Here is a 17129-nt window from a genome sequence, read left to right as displayed (position 1 = left end):
TTCCTCCTATGAGTTATTGGATATTTACAGTTACTATGCTTGTGAACATCGTCAACCCTCCAGTCATACTCTAGGAGTGTTTTGTCGTCTACGTTAGCGACATCCACATTCAGACTGGCCACAGATTCGAGCAAAGTTTAGCTTCTTGGGATAGTCATGTGGCTGCCTCATTCGACAGCAGCCCAGGCGTTGAAGTCCTCACCGATGACCGTGGGACTCATTATTGGCAGTGCACTAAGCTGCGAAACGGTGAGTCGATAAGGAGAGCATCCAATATAGCTCTGGTACTCACAAGTTCCTACCTCATGCTTCCACGGGTCAAGCGATGACAAAGACCGCCAGCTAAGAGTTGTGTGCTTAGCTGGTAGTGCAGCCTGGGCACTGTTGTCCTTCTGACTTCAGCTAGATTGAGGAGGTACGATCCGAGCGTCTGTTCACCAAGGAGGTGCGGCTCAAACAGCGTCTGTTCTGGCATCCAGCGGCTGAGTAAGAAACGCTGCACCACGCCCAGCTAGATCCAAGGTGGTAGCCCCATCAGCGTGGTCGTCCCAGTGTTGGTTGATCATTTATTTCCTAGTTCAGGTCACTTTACACATTGAATTAGGGGTACCCTGTTTGGTGCCCTTTTACCACTGGAATAAATGAATCATAGTGTTATCTTCAACCGATAGCAACACAGCCAGCGCTCTCCACGTCTAACGGATTCCCTTACGGATTTACCTTTGTTCCTTTTAGAGCGCTATCGAACGTCTTTACCGGAAGTTAATTCGAGGTTATTCGAAATCCCAGAGTCAGGTGGCCCACACTTATATGAAAAACAAAAATTTCAAAAATGCCAAGTCTTACCTCCTCAATCAGTTGTTTTGGATTCCCAGAAGCTGCGTTCAAAATGTGAGCAAAATCGGTTGAGCCTAAGGGGTCGCTCAAAACGCTTGAAGTTTGTATGGGAAAACTTGGCCAAATGCATGCAGAAATTTTATGTTTTCGAATTTTGCTGCTAGGTGGCGCTGTGAGTGTTCAATAATCAAACCCTTTGGTATTATTATAGGTGATAACTTTGTCGAAGACCGCAAAGTGATCCAACGGCTGTGATAAAAGTTATACCCTAGGTAAAGTGAGGTGAAACATTATTGATGTTTTTCCAGTACATGTAAAGGAATAATATCAATAATGAAATCTCAATACTTTGCCTCACTTTGCCTAGGGTATAACTTTTTTCACAGCCGTCGGAGTAAACAGCCGACCCTCTACCGAAGCGCCAGATAGTTACTATGCTTGTGAACATCGTCAACCCTCCAGTCATACTGTAGGAGTGGTTTGATGCCTACGTAAGCGACATCCACATTCAGACTGGTAATAGATTCGAGCAAAGTTTAGCTTCTTGGGATAGTCAAGTGGCTGCCTCATTTGACAGCAGCCCAGGCGTTGAAGTCCTCACCGTTGACCATGGGACTCAATATTGGCAGTGCACTGGATAGTGAATCCAGCATGGACGAAAATGGGTCTACCGCCCCCCTGGATGGTTGATACTCGCTATGGTGAAGCTCTAGTTTGACGGGAAAACTATCTCTGAACTGGAGAAAACTGTTACTCTTCTTCTTTTGTTGGGTTCGAGGGACTTTAACCCGAAGGTCATTCGTCCCTAAAAGAAAGCTGCTGGCTTAGCCACCTAGTTCCCGTTGTCGATGAGAATGCAATGCGATATCTGTAGTTGACTCCAGTTTGGGGTCTTTCATCAAAGTGTACGTCTGTAAGGTTCTTGCTCCTAGTCAAACTAGTCCTAGTTAATCCCATCATATCTATAATCGACAAGGCGCTGTTTCTTTTGAACGTGCTTTAAGAAACTAAATTCAACAGGCCCTGCTTAAGATTGGCTAGAGCTTCCAACAGTACCCAGATCAATGTTAAACCCTCCTTCCAGGTTGTCGGCTCACCATTTTTCCCTTTAAAAGGTTTGTTCCATACTATAACATGTTTCGAACTGTTTGTGTCCAGCAATCCCAAGCCGCATGCTTCTAAAATACGATAATCAGAAGGAAACATTTTCGACTTCCGCACCGCCGACCAGTGAAAATTGATTTTATGGTAACCCGTGATGTGTTACGATGTAGAAAGATAGAAGAGCTCGATTTGAGAAGGGTGTGTAGTGCACAGACAAGCTTTGATAACTAACTGCCGACCCTATTGAGCTTGATTGACCGCCCGTGGATGCTACTCCAGTATCGCCAGACCAGCTACACTCACACAAGGACCAATGAGATAACTGCCGGGGACTACTAGCAGGCATCTTCAGTGTGTGAGCGTTGGTGATCTTCTATTTTTAGGCGACAATGGCGTCTGCCACGTCAGGTTGCAGGTCAATGTGGGGAAGGGGTAAGGAAGTGATGATTGCAATCGTTTGTATCCACATCTGGCCGAATATACCTCTGCGCCAGCACAAATTCATGCGGATGTTGGAGTGTTGGTGGGAATTAGTTGGCAGAAGGTTCACACATTGGTGTGTGGATACCAGAGGAAGGTGATAGAATTGTGTGTTTTTATTATTTTAAAGATGTGCGGCACAGCTCGCTTGATTGGCGTTTTCTAATAGGATTGTGACACTGTGCTGTGAAAGTTTAAAAGGAAGGGAAACGGCTTTTCCAACCCGTTTCTGTTCTAGCGACGGCTATGAACATGTTTATATACATGAGTTGTATATGTAGAGAGCAGAGAGAAAGTATATAGAAAGATACAAAGTAGGAGGAAAGGGACGGGCCAGGGATTGAACCCAGGACCTTCTGCATATAAACCAGAAGCGGTAGCCACTAGACCACCAAGCCCGATAAAGTAGTGCACCACCCTATTCGTTACTCACTTCACGTGCTTTCATGAGAATAGCTTACGATAAGCTGTAGCTGTAGGTAGTGTGGGAAAACGTATGCCGTTTCATGTGCCATGCTGTTGTTTGATCGCGGTTTTCGGTGTTGCGGCACGACAGGATTAGGATTGTTTGCTGTATCCTACACCTAGATAGAGCCTGTACTCGTCGACCGAATGTATAGGCGCTTCGTTCTAGTCAATCAATCTTATAGTGAAAGCATGTGTGTTTTGTTGACTTTCCTTACTTTCCAGTTGTTTACATGGTAGTATGTATTTGGTATTTTGTTACAACATTTGCTCGAGTTGGATTCAATTTGACGTTGAAGGATCTTTTTGTTATACTTTAGGCACCGTGATTTGTAAGTTAATTTGAATGTGATTTGCTTCTTCACCCAACGATTTACTTGCTAGTGCGATAGATGTCGGACTACAAAGAAGAGGGTGAATTCAATTCTTGGATGCGGTAGAAATGATTTTCAGATGGCCTGTTTTTCATAGGTATAATCTGCTTGCCAGCCAGACCACTAGGTACTAGAAATGCTAGAAATCTTAATTTATAATGAAAATAAATTTAAATTTAAACTTTTTCAAACAATTCGCTATTTTTTTTTCTTTCAACGTCTTGCATTTTCATAGTCACAATTCTTGTCAGTTATGGCTACCAACGAACACATTTTCAAGTCACACCAAAAACCCGTAAAAGAAAGCAACCAGCACTGAAGCAAATTTGCAAGACTAACTGCCAAGGGCAAAAGGTAGTAAAATCTCGTTACTGAGCACAATAACCAAGTTTTTATTTTCTCTTGCGGAATCAGTACTGCTCGTTCTCGCTGGGTCACGCAGTGTTCTGTCATAGCCAGCAGTCAGCGTAGTGACTTTCTGTTCTGGTGCTTCATCGGTCAACGTCGTCGTCGTACCGACGACGTTTACCGCAGAGAACTAAACAAGGTGAAAGTGGGAGACTGACTGGTGGGAGGGCTAAAAACCAGAACCACTTAGCTGGGATCAACAACCATCCCACCCCCTGAACACCTGCTGCGGTGGTGGCATGGTGCAAGGAAATGGAAAGGCATAATTTATCTCCTTTGGTTTCTTCATGCGGAAGTGGAGGCAAACTGAATGGAAGCTGGAAATAGCCCTGCTTCCCACCAAAATTGTTACTGGATGACATTGAGGGATACATTTTTGTCAAGAAGGAAGGGAGAAGGTATGAGGATGAAGTAATCTTGAATATTGATAACGGTGAAAATTCGTTATTTACGGCATGTGTAAATAACACATAGATCGAGGAGATTCTGTTACACGAACACGAATAATAAAGGCTATACTTCATGTATTTTTGCCCTTTAAGAAATGTATTCCTAAAGATCTTATCAATAATCTTTCGATTCTCGTAACAATCACACAAGACGTCACAATGAATAAGAGAGAAAAAAAAGTGATTCTTAGACTTTGTAGAATCCGTCAATGTGTCCCCAATCAAGTAGTGTCCCAAATGAGCAGTAAATTTTTGTAGGTAAAATAAGAAAAAGCATTGAATATCAAGTATTCAACTACCAGTTTCCTTCGCTCGGGGACAACCCCTCAATCTCGAATGATAATTCGGCTTTGCTTTTGGTAGGACGTCGACAGTAAAAAGAAATCATGACCTTCCTGAAGGGAAAGATTTACCGGCTTCACCATTCCAGGAAGGTTCCATCCGCAACCGTGAAGCGGGATGAACCGCCACGCTGACCTACATTTCAAGCCCCTCTGGTTTATTGTCCTTTTCTACCCAGCGCAGTCAGTATATATCTCACGTAGTATTGTTTCATCATCCTGTGTCGGGCAATCAATTTCCGGCGTTGGGCTCATCATTTTTATGGGTAGGGATTTCTTTTGTCAATGGAGAAGATGTTAAACTTAAAACCAACTTCTCGGTAGGGAGATTCGAACTTAATTTTTCAAATGCATGATGATTACAGTGATCGGCGCAAAAAAGGATCCACCATATAGTGGTACCAGTTTCTAATGAAAGCTACATACAAAAATGATAAAACATATCTTTCAATGAATGCACTACATCCAATTTACATTGTTTTAGTAATCTGTGTTGACAAATATTTGATTTTTGAGGAATAAAGCGAACTCAGATAAGATTGGGAAAATTGCTTAAAAATTGGGTACCGTCTACCCCCGTTGGTTTGAACGACACCTCATGCAAACCAACGGGGTTCATTTTTTAATTTGAACTTCTAGTAACCCTGTGGGCATCGAAAAACACACTGATGGTAACCCTTTTTGCTGTTTTGTTTTGACTCTGCGTTCCGTTTCACCCCGTTCCATGAGCAGAATGACGTTTGAACCATTTTTAGTTTGAACGATGTGCAGATTAGAGGGGGTCAAATTAAAAAGTGTTCAGATTAGATGAGGTCAAACCAACGGGGGTAGACGGTATGACAGAAAAAAAGATCCACTTAGCAATTAAACCTGAAACTTCAAAATTTCGTCAAAATTTTCACATGTTTTACTTTTTGGTTTATGCTGTTGTGATGTTTTTGTTATTTGAAATTTATTTAAACATGAGTTCTATCAATTTTAGGATGATATGGGGCGAGTGGTTAATAGTGTGAGTCATCGGAACCGTTTTCTCAGATCAAAGCTTTTTTGGTTCCGTTTTGGGTCCTGAGTATCTGTGCAAAATTTGAGCACGATCGGTTGCGTCTACACTTTGCGCATTGCAATTGAAATTTGTATGGGAAAACATACTTTTTTGCATTTTAGCCATAAGTTGAAAAAGTTTGTCTGAAATTTTTTAACCGATACTGTAAAATGATGGCCTAGGATGTTCTGAAAAACTTTGTTGAAGACCGCAAAGCGATCCGATGCCTGTGAAAAAAGTTATAACCAACGAACCGCATGCATGTGTTTATGTTTTAACATGTAAAGGAATAACAATAGCAACAAAATCATGCTGTTTCGCCAAGCAATGCCAACGCTATAACTTTTTTTCATAAGCATCAGATTACTTCGCGGTCTTCGACAAAGTTTTTCATGACACTCTAGGCTATGCTTTCACTTTAACGGTTACACGGTTTTAGAAAAATTCGAGCTTGTTATGAGAGAAATGCAAAAAAGTGTGTTTTCCCATGTAAAACCCCATACAAACTTCAAACGCGATGCGCAAAACGTAGACATAATCGATCGTGCCCATATTTTGCACACTTATTTGGGTCCTGAAATGGGATCTTTGATCTGATGGGATACCATTGAATTTCTCATTTTTCCATATAAACGATGACCCACTCTGGTTAATATAATAGGTCAAATTTTCTCTAAACTGCAGAAGCTATCCGTTAGCAAGAATGAATGCTATTAATAATAAGTGAGCACCATGTGTACCACTTGTAACACATTGAAAATATGTAATTATCAATATGTATATGATAAAATATACCTTCACCAAGCTTCAGTACAAGCAGATGGAGGTGATCATTGCGATACACAAGCAGGCATCCTTAGTGTTTTGAGTTGTCAAATAATATCAGATAATATCAAAAAATCCTTAATAATCTTTACAGCATGTGCTTTTCTTTGCATTAGTCGACCAACTCATAAAAATTGTTCAAAAAAGTACATTCCTGTACGTCTGCAAGCTGTATTATTGTTGTATTGTAGATTAATAGCATTCATTCTTGCTTACAGATAAATTTTGAAGTTTAGGAAAAATTTCACCTATTACATTAACCATAAAAAATAAACTCGCCCCATATCACCCTAAAATTGATATAACTCATGTCAAAATAAATTTCACATGTTAAAAACATCACAACAGCATAGATCAATAAGCTCTCTCTCTCTCTCTCTCTCTCTCTCTCTCTCTCTCTCTCTCTCTCTCTCTCTCTCTCTCTCTCTCTCTCTCTCTCTCTCTCTCTCTCTCTCTCTCTCTTCTTGGCGTAACGTCCTCACTGGGACAAAGCCTGCTTCTCAGCTTAATGTTCTATGAGCACTTCCACAGTTATTAACTGAGAGCTTCCTCTGCCAATGACCATTTTGCATGCGTATATCGTGTGGCAGGCACGAAGATACTCTATGCCCAAGGAAGTCAAGGAAATTTTCTTTACGAAAAGATCCTGGACCGACCGGGAATCGAACCCGTCACCCTCAGCATGATCATGCTGAATACCCGTGCGTTAACCGCCTCGGCTCTATGGGCCCTAGATCAATAAGCAAAACATGTGAAAATTTGATGAAATTTTGATGTTTCAGAATTAATTGCAAAGTGGATCTTTCTTTCTGTCATACCTAATTTTTAAGCAATTTTCCCAATCTTATCAGAAATCATTTTATTCCTCAAAAACCAAATATTTTTCAACACAGATCACTCAAACAATGTAAATTGGATGTAGTGCATCCATTGAAAACTATATTTTATCATTTTTGCATGTATATTCCACTAGAAACTGCAATCACTATATGGTGGATCTTTTTTTGAGCCGGTCACTGTACATATTTCACGACAAAATTATCCTTCTAATACTCAAATTTTATATTATGACTTAATATCATTTTTCATCATCTAAAAGCGATTTGAACATGTATTGAAAGATGATTCTTTTTAATTCGCGATTTTGTGAATTTTGGTTTTTAATTTTTCTAATTTTTATTTTTGCAGTGACCAAAATATCAATGATTTAAAAAAAGCAAATGTCCTGTAAAAGATATCAAAAAACATGTTGAGATGTACATAACAGTCCTAAATATCTAAAAAAAACTTGATTGACCGCCCGCAGTTGCAACTTCAGTATCGCCAGATGTCGGAAAGGGGTGGAAAGTGATGATTGCAATCACTTGTTGCCATCAGGCCGTTAAGTCCTCTGCACCTGCACAAGTTTATGCGGATGTCGGAGTGTTGTTGGGAAATGCTTATTTTTGGCATAGGGTTCACGCATTGGTACGTGGTGCCAGGCGTAAAGTGATAGGTTGTTGGAAGATATTCCTGCTGCAAGTGCTGGAGAATCTCAGCAAGTACTAATTTTCATGTGAATGTGCATAAATAAGATAAACTGCGTGAATGTGCATAAATAAGATAAACTAAGATAAATAAGATATTTTCCGAATTTCTTTGATTTTGAGATACTTTGCCCCCCCCCTCCCCCCTCTTCCCCCCAAATACGTCACAAGTTGGCGCCTATGATTGGATGTATTCCGAGAGAAACCCTTGAAGAGATCTCAGAAAAAATCATAGTCAGAATTTCTGGAATAATTTTAAGAAAGTTTCATTTAGGAATCCTAGGAGGAAACCCTAGAGTAATTTCATAAGGAATTTTCGGAGGAGCCCTAGCAGGCATCCTTAGAGGAATTCGAAGAGAAGTTGCTGGAGAAATTCTTTGAGAAATCCTTTCGGAATTGATCTTGGTATACCTGATGAGATTCATCCAGTAATTTCTGCTGGGATAGATACCTCCATGGATTCCTCTACAAATTTTGTCTGATGATTATTTTACCTTTCAACAATTCTCGCTAGGTTTGCTTCAGGAATTTCAATCAGGATTTCTCAAGTATTTCCAGATGGCAACCCTGCAGTTGTTGCTCTCAGGAACACTACAGAAACTCCAGGATGATTTTCAGCAAAAATTGCATCAGGAATCTCAACAAGACTTGTAGAAGAATTCCCAACACGAATTTCTAGAGAAATCCTTGTAGTATTCTAGGATTAATGTCAACAGAAATTCTCGAAGGAATTTGAAGAGGATTTTGAATAAATCTTTGGGTGAATTTGTGGAGGAATCCATAGAAAAGTTACAGTAGGGATTGCTGGATGAACCGCAACAAGAATAATTGGAGGAATCCCCGCAACAGTTCGTAGAGGTAACGCCAGAGCTCCGGATTCCAAAAGTTCCCTAAAGGAATTCCTGAAAGAACTCGTGAAGAAATCCGCAGATGAACTCTTGAAGGAATTCTCCATGAAGAAATCTTTGGAAAAATCATCTTGCAATTTCTTCATAAATAACTGCTAGGTTTTTCTAGAAATTCTTGCTGAGATTGAGCGAGATGTTCCTTCAAGTATTATTATTTAAATCATTCTTTTAATTCCTCCAAGGATTCCTCTGGAAATTCCTCATGTGATTTCTTCAAAGATTTTTTCAATGATTTCTTCAGGAGTTTCTCTCGGAATACCAGCAGATATATTGATAGGATTTCTTCAGATTTCCTACTAAAATTTCGTCAGGATTTTTTACTGGAATTTCTCAATCAATTTCAGCTGGTATTTCTTCAAGAATTGCTCTTAGGGTTTCTCGAAGTATTCCTGCAGAACCCCCAGCAGGAACTGCTTTAGAAATTCCAGCGAATTTATCTGGTGGATTCTATTAGGATTAACTGAATAAATTCCAGCAGCACTCTTGGAGCAACTTCAGCATAAATTTCAGTTGAAATCACTGAGCAAAATCTAGGAAAAAAAAAGAAAATTGTTTTCCACACAATTTTCCATAGTTGAGGAAAATCGGTTGGAAAAGTTGGAACAATTATTTAGTAAGTCCGGAAAATATTTCAAAAATATTTTTTTTAAGGAAACTACATATGCTACATTCTGTGAAATTTTCAAGATGCGAATTTTCTCCGTTCCTGAGTTATGACCAAATTTTGTGGAAATTGTACAGATGTGCTATATGAGCCGTTTTCTTTGAAAAATCACAACTTAAGAACAAAGCATCGAAGACACAATGTATTTTTCGTGAATTCGTGAGAAAAATTTCTCAGCAATCAAAAAATATATATATATAAAATAAAAAAAATTTTCCACTAAATTTTCCACCGTCGAGGAAAATTGGTTGGAAAAGTCGGAAAAATTATTTTGGAATTCCGGATCAATTCTCAAAAAAATTTTTTTTGGAACTATCGTCATAAGGATTATGGTAAACATTTTAGAGAGAATCCTTGAGGACGTTCACCAGGCTTCACCAGCAAGGATTCCTCTATATAGAAATCCACAACATCGCACACGAACAGTCTTCTAAGGATATTCTTTTCCAAAACTCATTTTAGACCAGTGCTGTCATGGTAAAATCTGAAATTTTTGTGGAGTTCTTTTGGAGTCGTCCAGGGATTCTTTCAAACGTTTCTTCAGTAATTACTCCAAAAACTTCTCAATTTGTTCTTCTGGAAGTTCCTCCTGAGGGATACCTAGAAGATCCTCAGATGTTCTTCCATGGGTGAGATCGTAAACTCCTGTAGAGATTTATAAAAACCTTTCTTCAGGGATTTTTTCAGACTTTTTTCCGGTGACCCTTTAAAATCCTTTAGAAATCACTCCAGAAATATTTCAAGAAATTCTTCTCATTTGGGGATTCCTTAAGGAATACTTCATTTAGGAAAGTTCCTCTAGGGAAATCGTATCAGTATCTCCAGGATTTCTTCCAGGATTTGTTCCAAATCATCCTTTGGAAATTCATTAGGAGATTCATTCAAGTACTCTTGTACCTTTGTCTGCAATTTCTGCACGGATGTCTGAATATTTTTTTCAAGGATTTCTTCAGAAACTTCTTCATAATTTAATTCAGAAATTTCTCAAGGATGATCCTCAGAAATGCCTTCAGGGTTATTCTCAGAAACTTCTCCAGGATTTTTTCCTTCAATTTTTCCAAAAAATCTCATAAAATTCTTCTAGAAATTCATCCAATGCCATCTCAGGAGTTTTTTTTTCCTACCCCTCTATTATGGAAATCAAGCCACTGCGTCCAATTAACTAAACTTTTGTGGCGAATCTCAGGAGCTCCTCCAAGAATTATTTCTGAAATTGTTTCAATGTAATTAAATTTCACCAGGACATTTTTAAACATTTCTATGTAAATTCCCTCAGGTCACCTTCGAAGAATAACTCCAACATGTTTATGTAATTTCATAAAATACTTGTGTATATATCTGTATATGAATATCTCAAAGAATTCCCGGAGGAATCTCTTAACGAATCCCAGGACATATTTTTGAAAGAATCACAGGAGGAATTCCAAAAAGAAATGAAGGAGTCTTAACCTTAGTAGGATGTATGGGTCTATATTACCCAGACAGGCTCGCTGACAGGCTACGTCTTCGTGGCGTTTTTTTCTTAACATCTTAGGATAATTGCTTTAATCACGACTGTTGCAGTTATACTCTTGGGATCTTTTCGGCGTATCAGTCTTCTCGTAAAAATCAAAAACTACGGTTTGATTTCTTTCTCCAACGTTTCGATCCTTATTGGATTCGTCTTAGAATATTAGTTATGTGATATTTCAGAAGGATTTTTTAGTAAGTTTTTGATGGATTCCATGGAGGAATTATTGAATAAACTGTCTATCTAATTCCTGAAGGAATCCGTGGAGATCTTCTTGAGCGAATTCCTGCAGGATTATGAGAAAGTATCCCAGGGAATTTTCTGAAATAGATCTAGAAAAAGTTGGATTTTTTACAAGTATTTATTGATAAATATTTAGAAAAAAATCTAAGAGAAATCTCTTACAAAAATTCATGGAGGAATTGAAGAAGCTATTTTTAAAGGAATGCCGGAAAGAATGTCTGGAGAAATACTTTAACTTCTGTATAGGTTTCTAAAAATTTCCAAAACAATATGTGAAAAACTTTCTAGGAATTGTTCGTGAAGATATTTCTAAATTTCTTAAAGAATCCGAGTAAAAATTCCCAATGGTACGCTTGAATTTTAGCAGGAATTTCTAGTGAAATACTTGGAGGAATGAAGGAATTTCTATATGATTTTTTTTGCAGAAATCATTGAAAGAATGTCTACTGGAATCACTAAACAAAACCATGAAAGAACTTCTGGAGAGTTTGCTGGAGACACTCCATGACGAAATTTATAGAAGAAGCTCTGAAAGAATTTTCGAAGCAATCGATAAAGGAATTCCTAAAAAAAACCCTGGGATTGCTATGTAAATATAATTCCTGTTGTCATTTCTGGAGGGGGAACGTCCACAAGTTACGCCACGCTTTGAGGAGGGAGGAATTCCAAAATGTGTGATTATTTCAGAAAAGATCTTTTACAAAAAGTGTGCCTTAGGGGGACTGGGGTTGAAAATGTACATTTTATGCGTGACCTTATTTATGATATTTTCCACATATCAATGGAGTCATTTCAGAGGGTTCCCCATAGAAATTCTTTAGAAAATTTCTGGAAGAACTTAAGGCATCTTTAAAAAGTATTTCTGAAGGAACATTCGGGCTTTTTTAGGAACTGTTGGAGTAGTTTCTGAAAGAATTATTCATTTTCTATACTACTGTTAGAACGCTGTTAGAATGTCTGGAATCCATTGATGGTTTTCTGAAAGGTTCACCAGAAAAATTTCTGAAAGAATCCATGGAGGAAATTTTTCCTATTTTCCCGGAAAACTCAGGTGAAAATTCTTTGTTTTCCCCTGTCACTACTTACTTTGAAAAATCATAACTCAAGAACGAGCATCATAGAAACAAAGTTTTTTTTAGGAAATGAAATTTTCTCAGAAATCCAAAAAAAATATGGACTGGAAAAAGTTTTCCACAAGATTTTCCACAGTTGAAAAAATTCGTAAAGAAAAGCTGGAAAAACAATGACCGAACTCGCGGAAAATTTTCAAAAAAAATATTTTTGAGAAAATTATTTCCTAAGCTTTTAGCTTGAGTTATGATCAATTTTGTGAAAAATAACCATGTACGCATATATTATATGGTCATTTTTCACATAATTGGCCATAACTCAAGAACGAAAAACAAATGCATTCCAAAAATTTCAGCCATCGAATCTTATAAAACTACCTTCTCAAAAATATTTTTTTTTTGAAAATTTCCCGCGAGATCGGGCATAGTTATTCCGGATTTTTTTTATAAATATCTTCAACGGTGGAAAGTTTTGTGGAAAACTTTTTCCACATCATATTTTTTTGGATTCCTGAGAAAATTTGCTTTCATTTTCCAAAAAAAACTTTGTTACTATGATACTTCGTTCTTGAGTTATGATGATTGTACGACATTTCCCCGAAAACCAGTTCCCCGAATGAAGTTTCCCCGAAAGTTTCTTCCCCGAATGTACCATTTCCATGAAAAATGTTTCCCCGAATGTACCGTTTCCCCGAAAAGAGTATTGCATCTGTCTTTTAACATTCTTCAAGCATCAGCTGACGCTCACCACGCTGACGTAGTACACGTGGGCCGTGATGACCTCAATGCACAGCTAGGGGTCTGGTCTTTAGGCCGAAGAACGCTTAGCCAAACTACGTCAGGCTGAAGTACCTTAAGCTGAATGAGTTGTTCAGCTGAAGTTAACTGAATGGGTCAGTTGGCTATTTTTCTAATTTTCGTTATAAACGATGTTCAAATTTGATTTTAAAGTCTTAGAAGATGTTTTGAGTCCCTTGAGTTTTTTAACATTCTTCAAAACTAGCGCATTATATGGATACTGGGATATACTTCCATGATTTTATGGAATTCTTTTATCATTTTCCCTTTTCTCTCATAGATGACTCCTTGATATTGATGTTATAATGTTACGGAAATATTACTGATCAATCTGCAACATACTATCTGAGATTTTCCTTTTTTTATAACACGTAGCTGTTTCGAGTTTTACTATTGCACAGTTTATTAGTAGTAGTTTATTAAACACCTGACTACATCATGGCAGATTCACCTTCTTGGAGAAGTCGGCTATTCTTTTGAGTATTGGGTTTTATTGTCGGTCAAACTGTTTTTTTCTTCTTCTTTTCATAACAGCTATTCTATCACAGATGTTTCCATTTTTTTTTTAAATAGGCGGTTTTTTGACGTTTATTCATATAATTTATTCAAATTATTCCACTAGATTGCCCGTTTATGACTTTGCACATAATCACGACCCTTTCGGTCAAATGAACTTCGGCCCAACATTCTTCGGCCTTACATACTTCTGCTTAATTACCGACTTTTCAGCCTAATTGATAACTTTATAATAAAATTTCCCTTCTTTCAAGCATAGGCTGTTCTTTCAAGGTGAACTGTTCAGTTAACCATCAGTAATTTAATAGATGCTATATTTATTAATGATTTTTTTTGTTTTCGTGTACGACTGTTCTAGTATATAAAGGCATTATATGTAATAGAAATCTTCATCAGAAATTCTCCCTTCATCATATACTGTTCTATCGAAATATGTTGTCGAAATATTGGCATCAGTTTAACTACTAATATTTTCAGTAGAAATTGCAATTTCAAATGTTAGTTCGGTCATGATAGATTTAAATTTTTTTACAAAAATTCTGAACAGTGCTTAGTTTAAAATCTATTTGTCAAACAAATGTTATTACTTTACGTGTCAAAGCCTGTTAATAAACATTAAAATTCAGCTCATAGACTTCTTTCGTAAGCAAGCATAGTTTACATAATCGCAATCGCGTGTGTTCTACTTAGTATACAACTTTTATGCTGATAATGAACGTTATTAGATTACTACAATTACGACTAATCGTTTCAAAGGTATTATTGTTTCTAAAGGGTGTTTTCATCGATTGGATATTAAAAAATAAAAAATAACACGAAAGAACAGCCTATGAATAAAAGAAGGGAAGATTATGATGAGCGTGTTGTTAGTTGAGTGCCATATAATTTATTATCAGTACAACAGAAAAGAACGACCCATATTCAAAAGAAGAGTAATAAACCTTATGAATAATATTTTATCTCGTAAAATCCATGATAAAAGGGAAAGCACCACATCAATGAGGTGCGAAAGATTCCATGATTTTGATGTCTTCTTCCATTCGCAAATTTTCAAATCTGAGGAGGTAAAAATCGTTTAACAGTCTTTTTAAAGCCTGCATATCAGCCTTCTTTGTACAAAGGCTAACTTCCAACAACTAGGTCGAACAGTGAAAATAATCAAGAAAATGATCAGAAACCAGTTCTAAAAATAGTATAATAAATATTTCGGGGAAACGGTCCATTCGGGGAAACGGTTCGTTCGGGGAACCGTTTTTCGGGGAAAAATTTTTCGGAGAAACTTCAATCGGGGAACTGATTTTCGGGGAAATGTCGTACAATCGTTATGATTTTTCGAAGAAAAGGCTTATATGACACATTTGGACATTTTTCAACAAAATTGGCCATAACTCAAGAACGAAAAACAAGTGCATTTCAAAAATATCAGAAAAAACATAGGCAAGCGCTGAAACATCTTGATTTTAAACCCTTCTCAAATTCCCATGAATTCCCATAAAACATTCCATAGTCCCCGTAAACCCCCGACCTGAAACCCATTGAAGCACATTGAAACACATCTGAAACCCCTCTGAAAGTTTTTCGAAGCTCTCCCGAAGCATCCTAAAGCCTTTGAAGCCCTTTGAAATACTCAGGAACCATTCTGAAAACTCCGGAAAACCCCTGGAGCCTTCCAAAACCTCATGGATATTTCTGCACTTCACTGAAACGCCTTATAGCTCTTATAAAACCCAAAAAGTATGACTCGTGCTGAAAAAATCATCTTTTTGTATCTCTTTGTATGTGCCACCAAATTTCTGTTAGGTTTCTTCCACTTCTGATTTCATGCTATTTTAAAACAAGTGATTACGGCACCGGCACAAATTGATACTGTTTTTTTGTATTCTTATAGAAATAAAAAAAAAAAACAAACAGTGCTCCGATCCTTTGTTTTGAGTAGGGTGCAAATGGGAATAGGTACCTGTTGAGAATTTCGGTAATTTAAAAGTTCCTCTGGTTCAGTGGAAAATTGTGACAGCTTACTTCACTCTGGAGTCGCAAAGCATTCCAACTCACTCAATGGATGGCATATTTAATTAAATATTTGCCTCAATTTTGCCCTTCTCCCACCAACCAACGAAAGGTGATTTACACGCGTTCCAGAGGAAAATCTCCGTAAAATACCGTTCTACTTCGATGCGTATGTACCCAAACCTTCTTTGATTTGAATGTGGGTATTATAATTTCTCGTTCCTTTTTTCGTCATTTCCCACAAAGTTTCTACCAGACATGTTTCATTTTTGATCGATACATAGGAAGCCAGTCAGCTGGAGCTAATTTCCCGTGAAAATTCGTGTCGCTTTGAATTCCACCCCGGCTGGCAAAATAGGTGCATATCCATCAAACGTCTACTGGGGGTGGCTTGCCTTGAGACATCCCATTTATTCGGGGCGTAGGCGATTATCTCTCCATTCCACAATAAACGAAATGGGATCCTTGGGCCAGCTACCTTCCACCCGGTCTCAGATTCCACTTTGATGTTTGCTTTCCTGGTCCATTCCTTCAGGCAGGCGGGACTGGTTTACCACGGTGGAGGAAATTATTTACTAATCCAATCGTAATCCATTCTTCAAAACCAAGGCGAAGATTTTTCTCCCACTGGGAGGGATGGTCGAATGATGTGATGAGAAGGAAAAAAAAATCAAGGTTGTTTACACTTCATTAGGATCGACAGTGGAGGCAGAAAATTGAAGGCAAATTGTTATGTGGCATCTTTCGGTAAAATGGAATTCGATCTGCTACTGATAAAATCGTCTGTCGAGGGACCTGGGCAAAATTCTAGGATATCCGTAACATATTATGGTTGATTAATTTTAGTTTAATGCAATATGATGGTACTGCCTGAAACGTGGTCAAAAGCCAAGCGTGGAAAATACAGAGTTGAACTCGTATACCAAAGCGTTCTGAAATGTAGCCGTTGGTTCTATTTGATATTTCTATGCCAATGTTTTGAGATTACTTCAGGAGTTCCTAGATTCCTTAAGAATTCTTTCCGAATAATCTTTAGAAATTAATTCCTTGATTACTCCAGGAATTCCTTCTAGGATTCAGGATTCTTCAGGATATCTCTAGGATTTCCTTCTGGGATTCTTTGACGATTTTTTTCCGGGTTTCCTCCAGGAACTACTTGAAGTGTAGTCTTGTTTATTACGGAAAAGAAGTCCAGAGGAACCTCTTCTTGGATTTATTTGGGAGCTCTTTCTATTGAAACTTTTTGAAACCCTCCAGAAGTTTATTAAGAAATTCCTCCAGGTGAATGTTGATCAGTTTTTCTTTAAGGAATTCCTCCTTCCGAAGAAAGGAGTGTCCGGGAGAGTTGTGATTAAAGTAAAACTACTTCAAAATTAGGATATTTATCATCGTGTGAGAATTTGTGTTTGGACGGGAGCAGTGAATCAAAATTCAACCATCGCGCAACAATAATGACAATGTCGCAACCTGAATTTGTTGCGACATTCTACCCAATGCGACATATGTTTGTCCCAACTTGAACAGAATAGGACAAAGATCGTGCACCACGAATTTAGAGATTT

The 17129-nt window shown here is 37.9% G+C and overlaps 1 protein-coding gene across 3 annotated transcripts in view; it reads left to right on the top strand.

The window, feature by feature from the left end:
* The window catches only part of LOC109430370 (soluble guanylate cyclase 89Db), a 128540-nt gene that overhangs the window by 35522 nt on the left and 75889 nt on the right, over positions 1-17129 (top strand). The window lies entirely within an intron of this gene.

Source organism: Aedes albopictus, chromosome 1, assembly GCF_035046485.1.
Source record: "Aedes albopictus strain Foshan chromosome 1, AalbF5, whole genome shotgun sequence".
In the NCBI taxonomy this organism is placed as follows: domain Eukaryota; kingdom Metazoa; phylum Arthropoda; class Insecta; order Diptera; family Culicidae; genus Aedes; species Aedes albopictus.
The sequence above is the reverse complement of the archived record's forward strand: the minus strand, read 5'-3'. Positions and strand labels throughout refer to the sequence as shown.